Source organism: Leopardus geoffroyi, chromosome E2 (genome assembly GCF_018350155.1).
Source record: "Leopardus geoffroyi isolate Oge1 chromosome E2, O.geoffroyi_Oge1_pat1.0, whole genome shotgun sequence".
In the NCBI taxonomy this organism is placed as follows: domain Eukaryota; kingdom Metazoa; phylum Chordata; class Mammalia; order Carnivora; family Felidae; genus Leopardus; species Leopardus geoffroyi.
The window spans coordinates 28,502,618-28,525,512 of record NC_059335.1 but is presented as its reverse complement, the minus strand read 5'-3'; the positions used below and the strand labels follow the sequence as shown (position 1 = coordinate 28,525,512).

General features: G+C 49.1%; 1 long non-coding RNA gene across 2 annotated transcripts; it reads right to left on the bottom strand.

The window, feature by feature from the left end:
• Positions 1–7,085: 7,085 nt before the first annotated feature.
• LOC123579127 lies at positions 7,086–22,695 on the bottom strand. 2 transcript variants are annotated; one of them, XR_006702636.1, is made up of 4 exons: positions 22,552–22,695; positions 21,208–21,718; positions 9,929–10,014; positions 7,086–8,655 (listed from the first exon to the last, which is right to left on the bottom strand). It is a non-coding gene; the product is annotated as an uncharacterized LOC123579127 (long non-coding RNA). The 2 variants fall into 2 exon arrangements; XR_006702635.1 differs by lacking the exon at positions 9,929–10,014.
• Between the last annotated feature and the right edge of the window lie 200 nt (positions 22,696–22,895).

The following is a 22,895-nucleotide window of genomic DNA, read 5'->3' as shown; positions in this document are numbered from 1 at the left end:
GTGAGGTGACTGATGTAGGCATTGTGAGCTAGTGTTAGGCTAACTATCGACCTTCTTATGACATGTCAGGAGGAGGACCATTTGCTTGCAGAACGTGGTTGACCGCGAGTAACTGATACCGCAGAAAGCAAAACTGACAATAAGGGGTGGGGGGTGGGGGGATGCGTTTCAGCCTTGAGCCTTTTTATCTACATTCCTTCTTCCGTCAAAAATTACCCTTCTGAACCCTTGTGCACTGTGGGTGGGAATGTGAATGGCACAGCCTCTATGGAAAACAGTACGGAGTTTCCTCAAGCAATGAAAAATAGAACTACCCTATAATCCAGCAATCCCACTTCTGTGTACCTACCCAAAGGAAACGAAATCATTATCTGGAAGGGATATCTGCACTCCCATGTTCACTAAAGCGTGATTCACAGTAGCCAAGACACGGAGGTAACATAGGCATCAGTCAACAGGTAAATGGATAGAGAAAACATGAATGTTAGTGAGAAGGCATAAACTTTTGGTTGTTAAGATGAGTAAGTTCCGAGGATCTGATGTATAGCATGGTGGTTCTAGTTGATCAAACTGTGTAATATATCTGAAATTTGCTAAGAAAGGAGATCTTAACCATTCTCATACACACACGCACAGACACACACATGCACAGGTGACCATGTGAGGTGACGGACCTATGAATTAGCTTGATGGTGGGGATCTTTTCACAGTACACACATATCAAATCATCATGTTGTACACTTTAAATATCTTACATTTGTTGTCAATTATACCTCAGTAAGGCTGGAAAAAAAATTACCCTTCCTCAGCACCTCTCCTTTGGGGCCCTCATAGGAGATTAAAACCAAGCTAGAAATAAACAATCCAATTTATTTCTTTAAAACAATCCATTTTGGGGGCACCTGGGTGGCTCAGTCGGTTAAGCATCCGACTTCGGCTCAGGTCATGATCTCGCGGTCCGTGGGTTCGAGCCCCGTGTCGGGCCCTGTGCTGACAGCTCGGAGCCTGGAGCCTACTTCGGATTCTGTGCCTCCCTCACGTCTCTGCCCCTCCCCGCCTCGCACTCTCTCTCTATCTCTCAAAAATGAATAGACGTTAAAAAAAGTTTTTAAACGATCCACTTTAAAAATGAGTTAAGGGCTTGAGTAGTTATTTCTTGAAAGAATATGTGCAAATAGCCAATAAGCACACAAAGAGATGCTCGACATCACCAATCATTAGGGAACTGCAAATCAAGACCACAACGACATGCTACTTGATATTATTAGGATGGCTGTTATCAAAAATATAAAAAAAAAAAACAGAAGTAAAACAAGTGTGGTAGGGATGGGGTAAAACAGGAGGCCGTGCACATTGCTGTTGGCAATGTAAAAACAGTGCAGCTGCTTTGCAAGACGGTAGGAAAATCCTCAAAAAGTAAACACAGAATGACCATATGATCCAGCAACTCTACTTCCGGGTATTTCCCCAAGAGAAGTGAACACAGAGACGCAAACAGACGTTGCGACACCCATGTTCATAGCAGCAATATTTACCATAGCAAAATGCAGAAGCGACCCCAGTGTCCTTCAGCAGACAAATGGATAAGCAAAATGGGGAATGTGTGTACAATGGAATATTATTCAGCCTGAGAAAAGAAATTCTGACACCTGCTACAACATGGGTGAATCTCGAAGACACAGGCACTATGGTAAGTGAAACTAGCGAGTCACAACAGGACAAATGCTCTAGGTTTCTACTCATATGAGGTACTTAGAGTAGTCAGATTCATAGAGACAGAAAGAATGATGGTTTCCAGGAGATGAGGAGGGGAAGGTGAGAAAGGGGAGTTAGTGTTCCATCGGGACAGAGTTTCGGTTAGGTAAGATGAAAAAGTTTTGGAGACCGATGGTGGGGATGGTGGTGTGTGTATAGAATACCACAGAACTGTGCACTTAAAAATGGCTGTCATGGGCGCGCCTGGGTGGCTCTATCGGTTGAGAGTCTGACTTCGGCTCAGGTCATGATCTCTCCGTCCAAGAGTTCAAGCCCTGCGTCAGGCTCTGTGCTGACAGCTCAGAGCCTGGAGCCTGCTTCGGATTCTGTCTCTGTCTCTGTCTCTGTCTCTCTCTCTCTCTCTCTCTGGCCTTCCCCCACTGATACTCTGTCTCTCTTTCTCAAAAATAAACATAAAACAATTTTTTTAATGGTTGTCATGGTACATTTTACGTTATGTGTCTTTTACCACACACACCAAAAAAGGAGACTATTTGGTCAAGTGCGAGGCCGCTGTGCCCTCATTCATTGTGTAGATGAGGCTGAGCAGAGAAAGAACAGCCGTGACAGCAGAGGCAAGAGAGAACTTAGGTGTCCTGACACTCCAACCTTCAGCCCTGGCCCTTCAGTTCAAGCTTCTGAACTCCGTGACCAGCATCCCGACGCACGTCTTTACACAAGACCCTGCCCTTCCAAGGCTCTGGAGATCCACCACCTGGATCACGGACCCATATTCCCGTCAAGAAAGGGACAGGCGTAGGAGATTCACAGCTCCAGGCGGTAGGTAGGTATGCCAAGACATAGCCCAAGCTTTTCCAGAATGTTCCTTAACGTGAAAAACCTTGGAAGTTCCCCTGTTGCAATTCTGACCACAAATCCCTCATGGCGCCCTGTTGGCAGTTCATTGAGGAGTTGCGTGGATTTCACGCCTCTCTCGGCAAATGTGGTCTGACTCCCGGCTTCTCTAGCCAGCCAAAACCCTGCAAGACTGCCTGGTTTCAGAACCTATCTCAGAGTATCTCTCTGACATCTACACTGGGATGGCAAAAAGTTGGCACATGGACCACTATACACCCTCCGCTGCCCATGGTAGGCATCACTAATCAATCAAGAGTCTATTCCCCACAGAGCAAGGTAAATGCCCCTGAAGCGTATGGTCATAGCCTCCAGCTGTCCAATCACTCAGCAGTGGCACCTGAGGTAAGATCCAGTTGCCAGTCACCATCTATGCCAATCGAACACATTCTAGGCTTTTGGGAAATCCCTTCTATCTTGACCTCAATTTCTTCACCTCTAATGTGAAATGATTTTTATGTCCCTGCCAGTCCTGCCATCCAATGAATTCTATTAATGATGGACTGAACAATTCTACATTGTGGATGGCAGAGAGAAATTCCATAGGTTTCAAATGAAATTCTATGGTGTTTTTACTTTTTTTGGGGGGGGGGGGGCAATAGATCTGGCCTCCCCATTTTATCTGCATCAGGGTAGGTCGTGAAGCCAGACATCGGGACCTGATTGTGCTCCTAGCCAGCGAGGTCACCAGTGCTTTCTGGGAGCCATTTCCCAATTCCTGGAAGGCCCCAGAGCCAAGTTGGTTCCTAACACTTCTCTTCGAAAACCTCCCAGAAGGAGAGAGTTAGGATTAACATTTCTGTCCCTCACATTGCCTCCCACATGGCACCCGACTTGTCCTCTGTCCTGGAAGGGCGGCTATGTCCCTGCAATGGCGCACACATAGTGTTTCTCATTTGCCTGCCGGCCAGCCAGCCAGCCAGCCAGGCGGCCCTCTCCACCCAGCCCCTGGCCAGCCAGCCAGGCTGCATCAGAGGGAGGGGAGAGGACAGGGCCGCCACTTGCCACCGCGCACTATAAAAGAGAGAGTATTAAATCTTGGCCCCCATCAGAGAACTGCCTTAATTAGGGTGGCGCCGAGCAGGACGCTGTAATTAACTGTGTGTCTGCGTTTCCATTTGAAACATCCATTTCCAGATCTTTGTGATCCAGTCTTCCAAGGGAAGCTCAGCCAGAAGCTCGGCACCCGCGGCCTCAGCAGGGGAGGGATGGCCGCTTTCCCTGCTCTTTCCCCTCCTTGCCCCCCTCGGGATGAGTCTCTGGAGGTGGGAGCCGCGGGTCCTTCTGATAAGGGTGTTTATTGTGGGCTCAGCGCTACTGGCTCCCAAAGCGAGGGAACGGTGTCAGCGCAGGTAAGATGTCCGTTAGTTTTGTTTGGCCAGCAACCATCATTCCAGTAACTTTTATTTTCTTTGCAACAACAGCTCTAGGGACAGGCCATCTGTAGCTCTAGGTCCATGATCTAGGCTGGCCAATCAGAGTGCACATCCCCTGGCCAATGAGAGTGTACCTCCCCTGGCCACAGTGATTGGTTCAGAATTGGTCATGTGACCGATGCTGAGCCAATAAGTGTCTGTGGCAGGACTCTGGCTGGAATAATTGAGGAAAGGGGTATTTGGTGCTGGGGCCACATTTGCTGCCTCGATGGAAGAGTCTGCCTGAAGATAAGGCCAAATTGGAAAAGGTATTTTTAAAAGATGAAGGGTGACAGAGAGAAAGAGAACTGATGACATCCTTTTAAATAACTGAAGCAAAATACTCGGCAGACTTTTAATTATATGAGAGGCAATACATTCCCCATTTTTGTTTATGGCGACTAGAACAGAACGTCACTTGCAAGGTAAAGAGATCTGGTTAAAACAGGTCACTACATGGGCTCCATGAAATGCGGTCAACACGGATGTACTACACATCCGTGGTATGCCAGGCAGCGTGGAGAATACACCAGTAGACAAGAGTGGGCACCCAACCTTAGGGAGCTTCTGGCCTCATGGGGATGAGGAGACGTTAAGGGTAAAACCAGACTCACTGTTCTAGTGCCCCCCACGCATTGATGGCTTATCTTCCTTCTGGGTAACTTGAAGCACCGCCTGTAGAGGAGAGTGTCGTCTCTTTATTGGACAGCTGCTCTTGTGTCTACCCAGAAAGCAGTCCCTCTTAATCTGACCACAGTTCCTTGTGCCCGAGTGACTGGTGTGGAGTCACTTGTATGAATCAGCCCCTGGTTCCTAGAGTGGCCACATAACCAGATCTGAATCCTTAAGACACTATGCCCCCAGCCACAGTGACTAATGTAGGAATGAGCACAGGAATCAAAGTAGACTCATCATCATCATCAATCCTGGAGCTTTTTCTGGAATTGGTGGGGAAAAGATATTATTTTCCCTGGAGGTGCTAAGTAGGATATGGGCCTGATGCTACGGTTAGGGAGCACTCTCTGAGAATGAAGACGACAGAGAGGAAATTAGAGCCAAGAGAAAGACAATCAGAGAGTCTCTGTCCTGATAGCAAATATAGTTTGAGCACCTAGAACCAGCTGTGCCTGAAACCCAAGCTTTTGGATAGTTTGAATGGGACTTCTGTAAGTACAAACCTAAATAATGTTGACTAATGCCCTAGGACTGAAGCTCCTGTCTATCAAGCCTCAGCCAAGCTTTTCATTCTTATCTCTAATAATAAGCTTCATACCCCAACTGACTGAACTGCTCCTCGTGCTGCAATACACCCAGCACTTTGTAGCACTTTTAACTGCCCATGAGAATCCTGCCCATCATTCAAGACTCACCTCATGGCTTCCTCCTCTGAGAAGCCCTCTGGGGGGCCCTCTTCTGCACCATATAGCAGCTCTGGTCCCTTGGACCTATAGATACACACCCCTGGCTCTCACCTTTCTTGTTGGCCAACGAACTCCAAGAGGGCTGAGAAGTGGGTGGGACAATTTCCCCATGACCTCTTTCGAGCCTGGTTCCAAGCCTGAAACCAAATCCATTGCCAAAATTTTCAGCCACAGGCCAATGAATTACATTTTTTTTTCTTTCCATAAGACTGAGTTGGATTTTTGACTCTTAGAACAAAGAGTCCTAACGGTGAAGGTGTTTTTCCCTTGTTACAAAAGTAATACATACCATTGAAGACAAGCAGAAAATTTGATACACAAAAGAAACTAAAAATTACTCCTAGTCCCCCCACCCAGAAATGACTTTGAGTACAATAGAGTAAATGTCCCTTTAGGCTTGTTTCTGTACATATACATGTAGTATTTATTTAGATGAGATCCCACTTTAGTGCTGGTGGGTGCTTTTTATGTGTTTTACTCTTTTTTTTTAAGGTTTTATTTATTTATTTTGAGAGAGACAGGGACAGCGTGAGTGGGGGAAGGGCAGAGAGAGAGAGAGGGAGAGTGAGAATCCCAAGCAGACTCCACACTGTCAGCACAGAGCGCGACGCGGGGCTCAAACTCACGAAACCATGAGATTGTGACCTGAGCAGAAACCAAGAGTGGGATGCTTAACGAATGAGCCACCCAGACGCCCCTATGTTTTTTTTACTCTTCATTGAAATAGAACATGTATACAGAAAAGAGCCCAAATCACAAGGATGCAACTTCATAAACTTCACAAAGTGAACACATCTGTGACCAGTGTCAGCCAAGGACCTTCAGCTCTTTTCCAGTTCAGCCTGCAATTGCAGAAGGCATTGCTCTCCTGGAAATCGCCTCCTTGCCTCTCTTGAGGAACAATCCATTTGTTTCCAGTGTTTCACTATTGCAAACAATGCTGCAGGGAACATCCGCTGTACTCACGTCATTTTGCACATGGGAGCCTATATCCCAGGATACATTGCTAATAATAGCTACCATTTCTTAAGCCCTTTCTGCCAGGCACTGTGTTAAATGCTTTTAATGGCTTAGCTCACTTGAGCCTTTTAACAATTAACTGAAATAGGGAGTCTCATTGTCCCCATTTTACAGAAGTGGGACTGCAGGGTCAAAGGGCAGGCACAGTTTGCATCTTGACTCACATTTTCTAGCTGCCCTCCATACGACTGTACCAATTAATTCTCCCTCCAGCGGCGCAAAGGGTCAATTTTCCTTCCACGCTTGCCAGAGCTGGATACTATCAATTATTTTAATTGCCAGTCATGGCCAAACAGATAGGTGAAAAATTATAGCTCATTATAGACATTTGGTCATTTCTTTCATTTTTTTTTTTTTTTTTTTTTTTTAGCGAGACTGTTTATTTATTTTTGAGAGAGAAGAAGTGGGAGAGGGGCAGAGAGAGAGGGAGACACAGAATCCAAAGCAGGCTCCAGGCTCCGAGCTGTCAGCACAGAGCCCGATGAGGGGCTCAAACTCACAGACCATGAGATCATGACCTGAGCGGAAGTCTGACACTTAACCGATGAGCCACCCAGGTACCCCAAGGTGGTTTTTTTTTCCATTCTTAAGGTGATTTTTTGTGACCTAAAAGCCTGTGGGGGTTTTGTGGAGGGTTTTTGTTTTGGTTTGGTTTGGTTTGTTTTTTTTTTTTTTTGCATTGGTATGACGTGACAATCATCAGCCATTCTCTTTATGATTTCCCATTTGTAAAGTGAGGAGGGAGGGATTAATCTGTTTTAAATGTGATCCACTTGCCTTAGGGGTTCTGGGACTCCTCATGGGCTGCTTGGGGAGGTGGCACCTGCAAAAGGGTCTCGCCCATCTCTTTCCTGGGCTCCTGGTCCCACTCAACCCAATCACTTGGATATTGGTTAAGGGTGCCCGTCCTTTGAGCTGCGAAGCTCATCCACTTTTGCCGACCAACCAGCGAGGCTACTCTCTCACACAGACTTGAAGATGGGAACCCCTCTCTCTCACAATCTCGGGGGCGTCTCTTAGATCTTCTCTAGCACCCCTGCCCTCTGAGTTCTTATATGACCTGGTCAGTGTGGGGTCATGTCACCATCCTGCCTGCCACGTCCTGTCTTGTAACTGCCTCAGATAGGAGCCCCAGCCGCTGCTTCCCTGGACTGTCCCGCTCTCCACCAGCATCAGCATCATTCACGCAGAGCTCTTGGTGAATATCAGCCTGGATCAGTTTTCAGGCGACGGGGTGGGGGGTGGGGGGTCATAGCATGGTACCACACAGGAACAACCCCGAACTAGGCATTCCTGTACTTAGAAGCCCTTCGCCTGCCATCTTCCTCCCCAATCTGTGGTCTTCCACTGGCCCTGGTCCTCTCTCACACACTGGACACCTCTCGTTCCCGTTTGCTGGAATCTTCCCTCTAGGACTCTATCTAGAAATTTTATTTTCACTGGATTATTAGGCTACGTGTATCTGGCCCTCCTTCCACCATCTGCCTACTTATATATGTGTGGAAGTCATAGATCCCTGGTTTCCAAAGTGTGACCCCAGGGGTCCCCACGACTCTTTCAGGGGTTCCACAGGCTGAATTATTTTTGTGATAATACTGTAGTGGGTTGAATGGTGGTCCCCAAAATGATAGGCCCATGTCCTAATCCCCAGAAACTGAATAGAAACTTCTTTGCAAAAAAAAAAAAAAAAAAGGTCTTTGCAGATACAATTAAGGATTTTGAGTTGAGGAGATAAGCCCAGATGATCTGGGTGGGCCCTGAATCCAATGACAAATGTCATAAGATAAACACAGTGCTATGAAAATGGAGGCAGAGAATGAAGTGACACAGCCACAAGCCTAGGGACATGGACAGCCACCAGAAGCCAGCAGAGGGAAGGACCAGGTTCTCCCCTAGAGTCTCTGGGAACCACACAGCTCTGGTAACTCCTGGACGTCAGGCTCGCGGCCTCCAGAACTGTGCGAATACATTTCTGCTGTCAGTCACCAAGGTTACAGTCATTTGTTACAGCAGCCACAGAAAACTAATACAAATCCCGCGATGGCCGGTGCTTTTCTCACTCTCGTTCTCCCAGGATTTGCACAGCGGAGTTTTCCAGGGGCTTCATGACATGGGATATTGGAACAAATTGAACGCAGAAGCCAATATGAGAACCCAGCTGTCTTCTATTAAGCCAGACATTAGGAGACCTGCAAAAACAGAAACAGTGCCACTCTTCTTACCAAATCTCTTTTGTTTTGGAAAATCGAGTTCTTTTTCATTAAAAAAAAAAAAAAAAAGTTACTTATGTTAACCTAAGGTGGAACTTTTTAAAATTTAATACATAAATCTTTTTCAGCATTCTCAGTTTGAATTTCAAATATAGTAAATATTGATAGCTCCATGCCACAAAAAAACAAGTTCTTTGGAGTCCTCGATAAATTTAAGAGTGCAAAGCCGTCCTGAGATGAAAGCACTTGATTATGATCTTAAGTAGATCGTATCTCCCTCACTCTCTGGTCCTACCCCTGCAAAATGTGCAAAGACAGCCTGCATTTGACTGCAAAGGACAGAACACCCAACTCGAAGTGACTTACACAGCAAGAAAAATGTGTCATCTCACAGACCAATGAGTCCAAAGGGTGGGCCTTCTGGGTTTGGTCAGTTCATTGGTTCAAGTGCATCACCACTTCCAACCACCATGTTTCTGCTGGTTCTGCTCTGCCACACTTAGAGACCTGTCACCTCATGGTTACAGAATAGCTGCAGCTGCGCCAAGTATCATGAACTCACACAGTAATAGCCAAAGAAGGAAAAAGGAGATATCCTGTTAACCTTAAAAGCAAAACTGCCAGTTATTTTACAAGTAAAAATGGGTTTATTTTTAGGGAATAAATGGGAAGAGCAGAGAATTGCAATTTGGGACAAGAAAGCTATAGCAAAACCATAAACAAGTCCAGAGAATGAAGGAAAGGTACCCTCAAAGGAAAACAAAGGGGGAAGTAGGGAGGGCTATTATAAATAAGAAGTCTATGGGAGTACACTGGGAGTTCAAAGTCTAGTGGCTTTTCATTGGCTGAGTTGTGACAGTCTCCCATTGGCTGGGCTGTTGTCAAGATAAGAGGAAACCTTCCTCCTGCTGCAACAGCTAAAACAGTATTGACCTGCAGGGTCCTCCTCAGGCCTGCTGTGTCTACAATTGGCCCAAGTGGCAGGGCACAAGAGCTCCCCCTACTGGTGTCCCAATTCCATTGTTTTAAGTTTATTTATTTTGAGAGACAAAGAGAGCCAGGGAGGGGCAGAGAGAGAGAGAGAGGGAGAGAGAGAATCCTAAGCAGGATGTGGGGCTTGATCTCACAAACCATGAGATCATGACCTGAGCCACAACCAAGAGTCGGATGCTTAACCGACTGAGCCACCCAGGTGCCCCCTCCAAATTCCACTTTAAATAAGGTTTCCTTTATTCAGTTTCATAATCCTTACCTTGAGCCTCATTTTAAGCCAAGGAGGGCCCCTTCCCTGATTTTTTCTCATGCTTCACTGGCCAGAATCGCAACACAGGCCCATCTCTGCCAGGAGAAAGGCATTATTATGATTGGCTTAGTCTGGTCAAGACTGACCTCTTCAGAAAGATAGTCTCCCACGAAGACTGGAGTTTTATTAACAAAGAAAGGGGAGTCAGGCTGTAGGAGATGGTCATGACACCCACCATCGTGAGGGTCTGTGGAAACAGGCAGCCACATTCATATCAACCTGGCCCTCCACTCATCAGGTATTTAGGCCACAGCCAGACATGAGCCCCGCTAAGGCCCTGCCCTCACTCCCATCCCCCACAGCAACACCAGCCCATGAGCCCCAGACCCACGGTACCTTAGTGCCTCTCACAGCGAATTAGTTCTCCGTGCCCTCAGCCAGTGACCAGCCCTCCGGTCCTGCCCCCTTCCTTTGGGGACAACTATATCAGAGGCCTCATGCACCCTTCCTGGCCCCAGTCTTGTTTGGAGGCCACTCTTGTCCGTTTTGACAGGTTTTAAGAACTTTGAATGTCAGGAAGGTGGTCCTCCCAGGAAACACCCAGAGTGTTTTAGAAAATGTCCCATGTTTTTCACATTAACCTTAAGCTCTGCACTCTTTTTTTTTTTTAGCTCTGCAGTCTTTAAAATACTGTAAAGTTCTCCTTACCAGCCTATCACACACACAAACAGGTGCACACACACACAGACACACACACATACACACAAACACCCACAAGCACACACACACACACACACACACACACACACACACACACACCAGGGTTAGGAATGACTCAGATTCTGGAATCTTTGTAATTTATCTGCTCGGCATCTTGGGCAGGTAACTTACCCACTCAGAGTCTATGTTTCTTTATTTCTAAAAAGAGGGTTATGATACCTATGTTTTAGGATTACTGGGGATTAAATGAGATGATGTATGTAAAGTCACTCATTGTCAAGACTCAGAAACTGCCAGTTGTCACACTGTCATTGCAACTCAACATCTGTACAGTGTTTCTAAGCCCACAGAGTGCTCAACCCCATCTTATCATCTGAGATTCACTGCACCCTAGGAAGCCACCAGGGCAAGGGTTATGCCCCCATGTTACAGGTGGGGCCGTTGAGGGCCGGAGGGGCCAAGTGATTCTGCCAAGGTCACACAGGCAACTCAAAACCAGTTCTAGTAGCCAGGCTCTCAGATTCCAAGCCCAGGGCCCCTCCCTGACCTCCAGCTGTGTGACCCAGATTGCTCAGCTCCCAAATGCCTGAAAAGTTGTGCAGGAATCAAGTCTGGGCCTTGGTGCCCACGTGGCCAGGAGTAGCAAGGGTGGCTGCAAATACCCAGGAGAGGGGAAGAGGGAAGTCGCTTCCAGTTCACGGCCCATGACCGGAGAGCAGTTTCTTAAAGGACCCAAGTAAGGAGAGACCTTCCAAGAATGCAAACCCAGAATACAGAAATTAAAAAGATGGGCACATTTGACAACATAAAAATATTGATCTCTTGTGAGGCAAAAGATACTATAAGCCAAGTTAATAGACAAACAATAAATTCAGAAAAATATTCGTGATGCAGAGGACAAAGGGTTACCAGCTATAATATACAAAGAGCTCTTACAAATTGAAGAGAAAAGGGCAAACAACCCAAAAGAAATTATGGCAAAGGACATGAATAGGCAATTCACAAAAGAATGAAGCCAACTGGCCACAAACAAATGAAAAGATGCTCACACTCATTAGTGGTCAGGGAAATGCAAATTAAGCTGACAATGAGATATCACACAGGCAAATTTAAAAGAACAGTAACCAGTAATGCAATTGCTGGCAGGGATTTGGAGAAAGCTACATTCATCTGTTGTTACTGAACAGGCAAATTATTGTAATCTTTTTAAGAAGAAAGCTGGCTACAGGAATTAAAACTTCAGGAGTTGTATTAAAATTTTGCATTAAAAAAATATATATCTAGGGGCGCCTGGGTGGCTCAGTCAGTTGAGCTTCTCTTTTTTTTTTTTTTAATGTTTACTTATTTTTGAGAGAGAGACACACACAGATGCAACCAGGGAGGGGCTGAGAGAGAGGGAGACACAGAATCTGAAGCAGGCTCCAGGTTCTGAGCTGTTAGCACAGAGCTGGACGCAGGACTGGAACATGAACCATGAGATCATGACCTTAGCTGAAGTCAGACGCTTAACCGACTGAGCCACCCAGGCACCTGGAGTGTCTGACTCTTGATTTCAGCTCAGGTCATGATCCCAGGGTCATGAGGTCGAGCCCCACATTGCGCCCTGCACTGAGCGTGGAGCCTACTTAAGATTCTCATATTCTCTCTCTCTCTCTCTCTCTCTCTCTCTCTCTCTCTCTCAGTGTGCCTGGGTGGCTCAGTCAGTTAAGGTCCAACTTCTGCTCAGGTCATGATCTCCTGGTTTGTAAGTTCAAGCCCTGCATGGGGCTCTGTGCTGACAGCTCAGAGCCTGGAGCCTGCTTCAGATTTCATGTCTCCCTCTCTCTCTGTCCTCCCCGCCCCGCTCACTCTCTCTCTCTCTCAAAAATAAATAAACATTTAAAAAAATTGTTTTAATTCTCTCTCTTTTCCCCCCTGCCCTCTCCCCCACTTGTGCTCTCTCTTAAGTGTGTGTGTGTATTTGACCCAGCAATCCATACCCTAGAAATCTATCTGATAGAAATTAAACTACCATATTCTAAGGACACATGACACATTATTATTCATAATAGCAAAAAAAAAAAAAAAAAAAAAAAAAAAACAAAGCATGGCAGAGACTGGCACACAAGGAAGACCTTGTTTTCCAGCCTCCCTGGCATTTTGGTTGGGACCACGTGACTGAGTCTTGGCTAATGGATTGAGGGGGAAAGAGATCTCCTCTGCCTCCCTGCTCCTGCAGTTAACTGAGGAGACCCCATGATTGGCCATGGAAGGAGCGGGAGCCCTGAGTCCCTGTCTGGAGAACACCACCCCAGGGCTGCCCGACCACGCTGCTCTGGGACACAACAAGAAATAAACTCTGGTGGTGATAAGGCACTGCAGTTTCTGGACGTCCACGTGGCAAAGCCTGGCACGCTTCAGTGCGCAGGCTGGGTGTCCGTCAGTAGGAAGTGACGGACCAAATGACGCCATAGGACACCCTAGACTCAGCCTGCACGAAGAATACATTCGAGCTTGACCCAGGGAAGGCCACAGCAGAGGAGGAGAAAAGCGACATGCAGGGAAGCGTCTGCAGTGCCTCCCTTTGGCAATCTACACAACAATCGAGGAAACCCTCTAACCGCGCATGCGTCCCGTGCACCTGCGCGCGTGTGTTCTGCGTACGTGTGGCCCCCTGAGAACGGACAGGAACACGGAAGGATCCTTCTGGTTTGCAAGCATGAGTTGGAAGGGAGAGGGAGAAAAGAAGGCGGGGGAGGCCAGACAATAAAATGGAAAAAGCGCATTACCCGTTTGCACGACTACATTTTTGCATTTATGAATGGCAGATGTAAACAACAACGTTTCCGTATTAGAGAACAAAACCAATCTTCTCTAGTTCAAGGGGGAAAAAGGTGCTCAGGTAGCTGGTGCATCTAGAAGAGAAAGGGCTATATAAGCACCAGGAGCGGGATTCAGGAAATCTAATCCCGGCCTCAAATCCAATCACGCCTCTCTGTCTGAAGGAGTCTGGTCCGGACATCTCCCGGTTTGAGAGGTGGCTAAAAACAAGGAGAGAGGAAGGTAACCAAACTCTAGGAACCATGCTGGTGTGGAAGCTGGAGCCAGAGGGTGGGGGCTGCCTCCCAGTCTTCTGAGAAAATAGGCAGCCTTCAAGTCAGCAGCACAGGAGTTTAGCCAGCATGTTGGGGAGAATCTTCTGGGACACAAAAGACCTTAGAAGTTACTAGAGTCCAAAGTCACAAACCAGGAGCCCAGAAGCCAAATCCAATCCATAGTCAGATTTTGTTTGATTTGCACAGTGATGTCCAAAGAATGCAAATTGATTGCCAATACACTTGAATTGGCAGATTTCTCTCTCTCTCTCTCTCTCTCTCTCACGCACACACACACTCCAAATTTAGTATCTCCAGCTTATAGTGAAAAAAGTCAGATTGTCTGGCCACATTCCTAAATGGCAGCACTGGCCCAGGAGCTAGGGAGTGGCTCCCCACTGTAGACAGAGTGTGAGCTCTTCGGTTTGCTACAGTCCCCACAGTGCCCTGCTGCTGCACCCACTTATATATTAACCAGCCAGCCCCGAAGTCACATTTGTGGGTGTGACTCCACACCTCCATCAGGTGTGACCCCTCCTACCCACCCGCTCTGGCTAAACAAAGTGGAACTCACATTCTGTGGGCTTCGGCACCAGACAGACGGGTCCAGACTCTGGCTCTGATGCCCCTTAGTATCTGCAATGCCTGGGCACCCTGTCAGCCTGGCTAAGCTGGAACCACATCGCCCCCGAATTTCCAAATGGCTCTGAGTTAGCGTTGGCCGAAACAGACCTGTGGGTGAGCTGCAGAAGGTGAAAGTCTAGTGCAGCCATGTTCTTCTTGCTCCCGAGGCCAGTGTAGGGCTCCGGGCCCTGTGGCCACTTAGCCGTGCTACCCCTGAGCCACTGCCCCACCCTGGCTTCTCCAGCAACTTCCAGACCTCCTCCAGCCTCTCCCAGTACTGGCCGGGCTGTGGTGCAATTTTCTGGCGAAGGGCACCAGCTTCTCCTGTGGGTCATCCACGGCACCCAGGTTGGAGAGGATGAGAGACAGACCCTGTATCCAGTCTGTTCTTGCAGTCATCCGCACCCAGCTTTCCTTCCCGGGAGGCTCGCGGAGAGGGACTCTGGGCTCAGCCCCAGACGCAGACGCAGATGCAGATGCCTGCGTGATGCTTATGGCCCAACACCCATAATAAATCCATTTTCTGTATCGCTCGTAGAGGTTCTGCTTCCCTGATCCAACCCTGACATATCTGGGTGATCTTCGACAAGTTACTTAACCTCTCTGAGCCTCACTGCCCTTGTGCTGAAATGCCAATGATAACACTACACCTTCATATGATTACAGCGAGCACGAGATGGGCAAATGTATGCAAAGTGCTTTGCTGGCAGGAAGCAAGTGCTCAATAAATGCATGTACTTTATTTTTTTATTTTTTTATTTTTTTTTAATTTTTTTTTTTCAACGTTTATTCATTTTTGGGACAGAGAGAGACAGAGCATGAATGGGGGAGGGGCAGAGAGAGAGGGAGACACAGAATCAGAAACAGGCTCCAGGCTCTGAGCCATCAGCCCAGAGCCTGACGCGGGGCTCGAACTCACGGACCGCGAGATCGTGACCTGGCTGAAGCCGGACGCTTAACCGACTGCGCCACCCAGGCGCCCCGATAAATGCATGTACTTTAAAATGACTGTGTGTGTGTGTGTGTGTGTGTGTGTGTGTGTGTGTGTGTGTGTGTATGTATGTACTTTATTGTTTTTTAAAGTAGGCTCCAGGCCCGGTGCAGAGCCCAACCCAGGGCTTGAACTCAACAACTCTGAGGTCAAGACCGGAGCCAAGATCAAGAGTCAGACACTTAACTGATAGGTGCCCCCCACCTGAGTGTTTTTAAATGGGAGCTGTGCGTTTACCTGTATGACCTTGAGAAAGAAAGAAACTGAAGACACCTAGTCTGGTCTCTCATCATCTAAAGTAACAATACCTCTGGGGCGCCTGGATGGCTCAGTCGGATAAGCAACTGACTTCGGCTCAAGTCATGATCTCACGGTTCGTGGGTTCGAGCCCCGCCTCGGGCTCTGGGCTGACAGCTCAGCGCCTGGAGCCTGCTTCAGATTCTGTGTCTCCCTCTCTCCCTGCCCCTCCCCCACCCATGCACGGGCGTGCATGTTCTCTTTCTCTCTCTCTCTCTCTCTTTCAAAAAGAAATAAACATTTTAAAAAATTACAAAATAGTTCTTTCATTTACATTTAGTACAGTCTCTCTTAGATAGGGTCCCCGGGGACCAGACAATGAAATGGAGATCTGTACAGGGGTCAGGAATCATCCCAGAACCCCCATCCTGAGGCTAGTGAGGTCAGGGTTGGGCAGAGGGAAGGCCGGGCTGCCGTGCCTGGAACAGAGGCTTCTGCCGACCCCCAAGGGAGCTTTGGAGTGCCAAAGGCCTTCAGAGCTGTCACAGACATAGGCAGGCCCTGGAGGCCTCATGGTACACTTGGACCACCCCCAGAGAGTGGGCAGAAGCAGGGGCAGGGGTGCTCCCCACGGTCGAGGGGAGGGACTCACCGGAGCCGGCAGCGCCAGCGCTCTGAAGCCGAGGGCGTGAACCGCCATCCTGCAGGTGCTCTGGGCAGCACATCACAGCATCTTACTAGACCCGATGTCTTTTAATCTACTGACCATCAAACAAGATTAAGGGATGGCTGTTTATAAAGTCAGACTCACTGTCTTGCTTACTCTGTGTCTCACTGCCTGGCAAGGAGACACCTTGAAAACTTTGTGCCCTGAGTGGGAGATTCTGGTCCGTGGGGGGGAACGGCTGAGAGGCAGATCCTCCTTGCAACAAGAATGTGGCACTGATCACTGGGGTCCAGAGTCACCCAGCTGAGGGTAATAAATAATCAGCACGGGAGACAGACATGGCCTGACCATCTGAGCCGGCCAGACTGTGATACGTGCCACAGCAGAAGGTCGAGCCTGTGATCTTTTCCTCTCACCGGCGTGCCACGAGGGCACGGGCTTTGCTTTCCTTGTTGCTGGGTGGCCTGTGCATGGCACAAGACCGGCATAGAGTAGGTCCTCAAAATGCATCTGTGGAATTAATGACAGGATCACTGGATTCAGTCTTGAGCTGCATTTAAAAGCCCGTTCCTGGGGGGCCTGGGTGGCTCAGTCAGAGAAGCAACTGACTCTTGATTTTGGCTCAGGTCATGATGTCACAGTTCGCAAGGACGAGCCCTACATCAGGCTCTGTGCTGACAGCATGAGCCTGCTTGGGATTCTCTCTCTCCCTCTCTCTCTCTGTCCCTCTCCCGCTCGCATGCACTCTTAATCTCTCTCAAAGTAAATAAACATTTTTCAAAAATTAAAAAAAATAATAAATAGAAAATAAAATAAAAGCCCATTCCTCTTTTCCTCCTTATCTTTGTATCCTCGTACAGATAAAAGACACAACAGGTGCAACCAGCATTTTCTCTGCAGGATGTGAAAATGCCTCTGCTCATTCTGATCGCACCTTTTGCCCACGTTTCCCCCAAGTCCAGAAATGTGCTGCTTCTCTTCCTCCTGTAATGCTGAGTTCCCCTTCCTACAGAAGTTTTCCACCACTATGTGACCCACCCCCCAACACACACACACACACACACACACACACACACACACACACACACCTCCCTAAAGAGCAACTGTGGTTTCTGAAGGTCAGGACAGAACAACCAGAAGGAAAGGCTCAGAGTCTCAGCTCCTCTCTTCCCACCTCTGTCTCCACAGGCGTCTGCCCCCCCCCCCCGTGTCGCCACAAACCCACACAAGGTGCTCTCCTCAGATCTGATAGAGTCGTCCAACCAGCCGTAGTGACTGATTTCAGGATCTGCATGTGATACGATTCTGGCCAACAAGGCCTGAGGAAAGGAGGCTGGGCCTCTTGTGAAAAGTTTCCTCACTGATGAAATGAGATGTACAGGAAGAGACAGCCCCTTTCAGGGGCCAGATATTGTTACATTTGGAAGGGACCCAGGACCCGTGGCTGCCATCTCGTGCAGATGAGAGCAGCCAGCCTGAGCAAGCAGATACAGAAGAGGATTCTGAGTAACTCGACCCGACTGTAGGGACAGTGTGGCTACCCTCCTAGACCCCCTGGGTGCCTTCTGCCTTCCCGTGCAGCTGTGACCCACTCCCCGCTTCTCTGCTTTGCTCCCAATGGTTTGCACCTGCAACTTCCTTCGGGGGCCTGCCTTTGCGCCACTGGAATCACTTGCTTGCAAAGGAAGGGAGCCATAGTCCGTGCCTGGGGGGGGGGGGGGGGCGCTTTGCTCTGTCCTGCTGGACATGGCCAAAGAAGCCCGTGGTCCCCCTGTCACCGGCAGTCTTCTTACAGTCATCTGGCTTTGTAGGTAGGAGGCAGCAGTAGAAAGACAGAAAGAATGATATTGTTGAGCTGCTGATTATCATGGGCACAGCCCACCCTATTTCTAGACTTCTGGGTGGGTGAAAGAATAAAGCTCCTGGCTCTTGAAGCCAGCTTGCGGGGGGGGGCGGGGCAGGCAGGGGGTTCTGGGGCATGCAGCCAGAGAATTCTAAGTTACTAAAAGTCATACTCTTGTTAGCGTGACTGCTACACACACACACACACACACACACACACACACACACAATGCATGCACACACTCAACGATATGCACAGAACTGCAAGATCAATTTTCAAAAATCCAACCACTTGCCTGCACACCAACCAAACCGATTTGAAGTAGAATAGCACAACCACTGTGGAAACCAGTAGGTTCAAAAAATTAAACATGAGAATTATCATTTGATCCAGTAATTCCACTTCTGGGTATATACCCAAAAGAATTGAGAGCGGGGACTCAAATGCCTATTTGTCCACCAATGTTTACAGCAACATGACTCACAACAGCCAAGAGGTGAAAATAACCTAAATGCCCAACAACGGATGAATGGATAAACAAAATGTGGTACATCCATACAGTAAAATTATTCAGCCTTAAAAAGGAATGAGATTCTCACACACCTGTTACAATATGAATCGATCTTGAAGACATTATGCTAATTGAAATAAGTCCGTCACAAAAGAACCAATATTGTCTGACTTCATTTATATGAGATACATATAATAGGCAAACTTATAGAGATAGAAAAGAGAGTAGTGGTTTCCAGGGACTGGGGGGAGAGGGGAACAGCGATCATGTTTAGAGGGTCAATTTGGGAAGAGGTAAACATCCGGGACATGAATGTGGTGATGTGGCAATGTGAATGCACTTAACGCCACTGAGCTGTATACTTTAAAATGATTACAATGGCAAATTTTTATGTATTTTACCCCAATTTTTTCTAAAGATTTGAAAACCTATGAGAGAAAAAATATTCTCTTCACAATAACAACAACACACAAGCCACCTTGGAATAAACCCAAAGCAGAAATTCAGAGGACTCTGGAGAAAGCCATAAAACTTCACTGAGGAGATGTAAAAATTGATCTGAATAAGTGGGGATATACCATGTTCATGGAGGAAAAGACCCAATGTCATAAAGAGGACAAATCTTCCCAAATTAACCTATGATACAATGCAATTCCAACCCAACAGTATTTTTCATTGAACTCACTAAGCTGTTCTAAAAATTCCTATGGAGGACCATAACCCAAGAACAGCATACACCCAAACAAGTACACAAATTAGAAGTAAACAACTCAATGAAGTTTTACAAAGTGAACACACCCAGGTCACCCAGACCCAGATCACAAGACAGAATACTGCCCCAGAAACTGCCCTTTTACCTCCCTGCAGTCACTACCATCTTTTTTTATTTACTCATTTTTAAGAGAGCGGGGAGGGGCAGAGAGAGAGAGTGACAGAGGATCCGAAGTGGGCACCATGCTGACAGCAGAGAGCCCAATGCAAGGCTCGAACTCACAAACCGCGAGATCATGACCTGAGCCGAAGTTGGATGTTCAACCAAGTGAGCCGCCCAGGCGCCCCCGTACCATCTTTAAGGGTACTCCACTCTCCTGGCCTCTATCCTAATCAACAAGCTTTGCCTGGTTTTCAACTTTCTATACCTAGAATCATACCACATGTACTTTTTGTATCTGGTTTCCTTCACTCAACATATGATTGTGCAATTCATCCATATTGTTGCCTGAGTTGTTGATCGTTTATTCTCACTTCTGTGTAATATCCCAATGTACGACTATCTCACCACATATTTATCCATTCTACTCTTCACAGGCATTTGGGGAGTTTCCAGCTTGGAGATTTCACAAAAAGCATTCTGATACTTGTCTTTTGATCCACATTTATGCACAAATTTGTTGAGCATATTCCTGAGATTGGAACTACTGGGTTAAAATTTTTTTTAATGTTTGTTTATTTTTGAGAGAGAGGCAGAGAGACAGAGTGCAAGTCGGGGAGGGGCAGAGAGAGAGGGAGACAGAATCCAAGGCAGGCTCCGGGCCCTGAGCTGTCAGCTCAGAGCCCGATGCGGGGCTCAAACCCACGAACCGCAAGATCATGACTTGAGCCGGAGCCGGAGGCTTAACCGATTGAGCCACCCAGGCACCCCAAGAACAATTTTTAAAAGAGCAGAGGATGTTTGTGGTGGCCAGGGTGGGGGGGGTGGGTAGTAGGAATGGGGTGGTCTTGCCCTACTGGAGATCAAAGTAAATTATAAAGCTATAGTAATTAAAAGGCACATATACTAGCACATGCTCAGATCTACACACACACACACACACACACACACACGAGCACACGCAGGCATGCCTGAGGTACTCATGTACAGGCATACATCCATACAGAGGCATGCACTCCCACCCCACATACTCCACGAGTCAGCAAAGACAACTCACGGCCGGACTTCCCAGACCAGATAACTGACTGTTGCGGTCCCTTTCAAGTGGTATCAGAGCACAGGCCTGCAAGTATCCAGGAGACGGCTGATGGAGAAGGGGAGGAAGAGAGAGCGCCCCCCCCCCAACCCGCCCACCGGCTTTAAAGGGAGAACAAAGTGAGCGGGATCAGAGGGTGCAAGGTGATGGCAGCGATGCTGAAGCCATTTATCACTGCCAGATGTGTGAAGGGTCAGGCTGCGGGGCCCACTGGGAGTGCCAGCGGGGGTGCACGGACCCCAGACACAGCGAGAAATAACCTGTCCAGTTGGCGAGGGACCAGAGAAGGGCTGCCAGGACTCTCTTCGTAACAAAATGACAATGTGCTTTCTTTTTCATCCAGGCCAAAAGGGGCCGGGGGCCAGGGCAGAGGCAGCGACAGCTTAATAAAGGGCCGTCAGTCAAAACTCTAAAAATACCCTCCCGCTGCCAGCAGGCTTACTCCTGCACCCGCCTGCGGGCTTCCTGCCGCCTGAGTGGTCCTTTGGGGACACATAAGGACAAATGTTTGCCCAGAGAGACCTGGTGTCCAGCAGCACACATGGTCCCACTGTGGCATCTGCCCTCTCCCCTGCCCCCACCCCTCCAGAACCCTCTAGCGGGCACACCCCCGGCCAGAAAGGGGCTCACGAGGGTCCCGGAGAGAAGGCACACCTCCGCTCTGGCTTCTCCATCCTCTTGGAAAACGCGAACAGATACCTCTCCTTGCAGGTGGCTCTCGACCCCAAAGCCAGCCAAGTTTCACAGGGGATCCTGGGGACTGCCAGTCAGACGGGGGTGGCACCACAAGCTTCAGGCGAGCTTCTGGCCTGCGACCAAGAACCACCTCTGCTTCTGCCAGATTCCCAGTTTGATTGGGGAGGATCAATCCCTGTCCTCGGGAAGATCCCAGAAGCACAGCCTCTGCTCTGGAAGCATAGCTGGTCTGATGGAGAAGGCTCAGCTCTTGCCAATGCGATGAAGGAGGTGCAGCTTCCCAAAGACAGGTTCCCACACAGTGGCAATAGCAGACTTTTAACCAGATGTTAGCGTCCTCAAACTTTATTGCGTGTCCAATTCACCAGGGATCTTTTAAAATACAGATTTCACTCTGCAGGTCTGGGGAGGGGCCTGAGATTCTACATTTCTAATAAGATTCTGATGATGCCAGGCCTCCTGGTGGTACCTGAGTAACGAGATAAGAGATGAGATGTACCCAGGGTGTAGACAGCTAACTTCTATCGGCTGTTCTGCTGACAGAAAGAGCCCTGACCTGGGGCTACCGGGGAGGGCTCCTTGGAGGGAGTAGGGTAGAATCTGATGGATAGAGGGAGAACTCTGGAGCCAACTGGCCTTAGGTTCAAATCTTGCTTCTGGCATTTATTAGCTGTGTGGCTCTGGGCAAATTTCTTGACCTCTCTGAAGTGAGGGAAACGGCCACGCCCACCTCACAGAGTGGTGTGGGCAGACGAAGCACTAGCACACGCCTGGCACACGCCTGGCACATGGGAGAGGCTCGAGACACGCCAGCCACTGCTTCTATAATAAACTATAACCATTGTGCCCACAACGGGGAGGGCCGAGCATCAGAAAGAGCTGGAAGAAGGCTGCTCCTAAAGGCAGGGATGCAGAGAGGCCCTGGGAGTCAGATGGCCATAGACGTGCCGGACCAGCCCTTGATCTTTGTGAGCCTCAGTTTCCTCCCCCTGTAAAATGGGGATCCTGGCATCGCCCGTCTCTAGACGCAATGAGAGGTCAGGAAATCACACACTGACAGCAGAGCACACAGTAGGCGCTCCATAAAGCGCTCTCCGGGGTGGGGGGCGGGGGTGGGGGACCGCGGTGCGAGGGGCCGCCCGCCCCGGGCCTGGGGCCGGACGAGCGCAGGAAGCCAACGCGCCCGCCCCGCCCCCACCCCCACCCCCACCCCGAGGCCGCCTTTGAGCCCGGCACCGCGCTTTGAAGTCCCAGATGGGCCGGGAGGAAAGAGGATCCCCACGCCCATCCCCCAGCCCGCACCTGGATAAACACGCGCCGCCGGCCCCGCCGCCAGCCCCGGACCGACGGCCTGGCGGCAGGGACGGCCAGGCGGCCGGAGCGGCCCGGCAGCGGCTCACTTCAAAGCGCCCGCGGCCGCCAGCGGGAGGGGCCCTAATCAGGCCCGGCTGCCGCCGCGCGGGCGCTCCGCCCCGCCCACCCCGCCCCGCCTGCGCGGCCCGCGCCGCCCGCCATCTGCTCCGCGTTAGCGCGCACGCCGGTGGGGGCGGGGACGCCGCGGCGCGGTCGCGGGCCGGCGGACCGGCGGGGCTGAGGCGGTCGGCGTCCCCTGCGAGTTCCTGACATCGCCACTGCATTCATTCCGT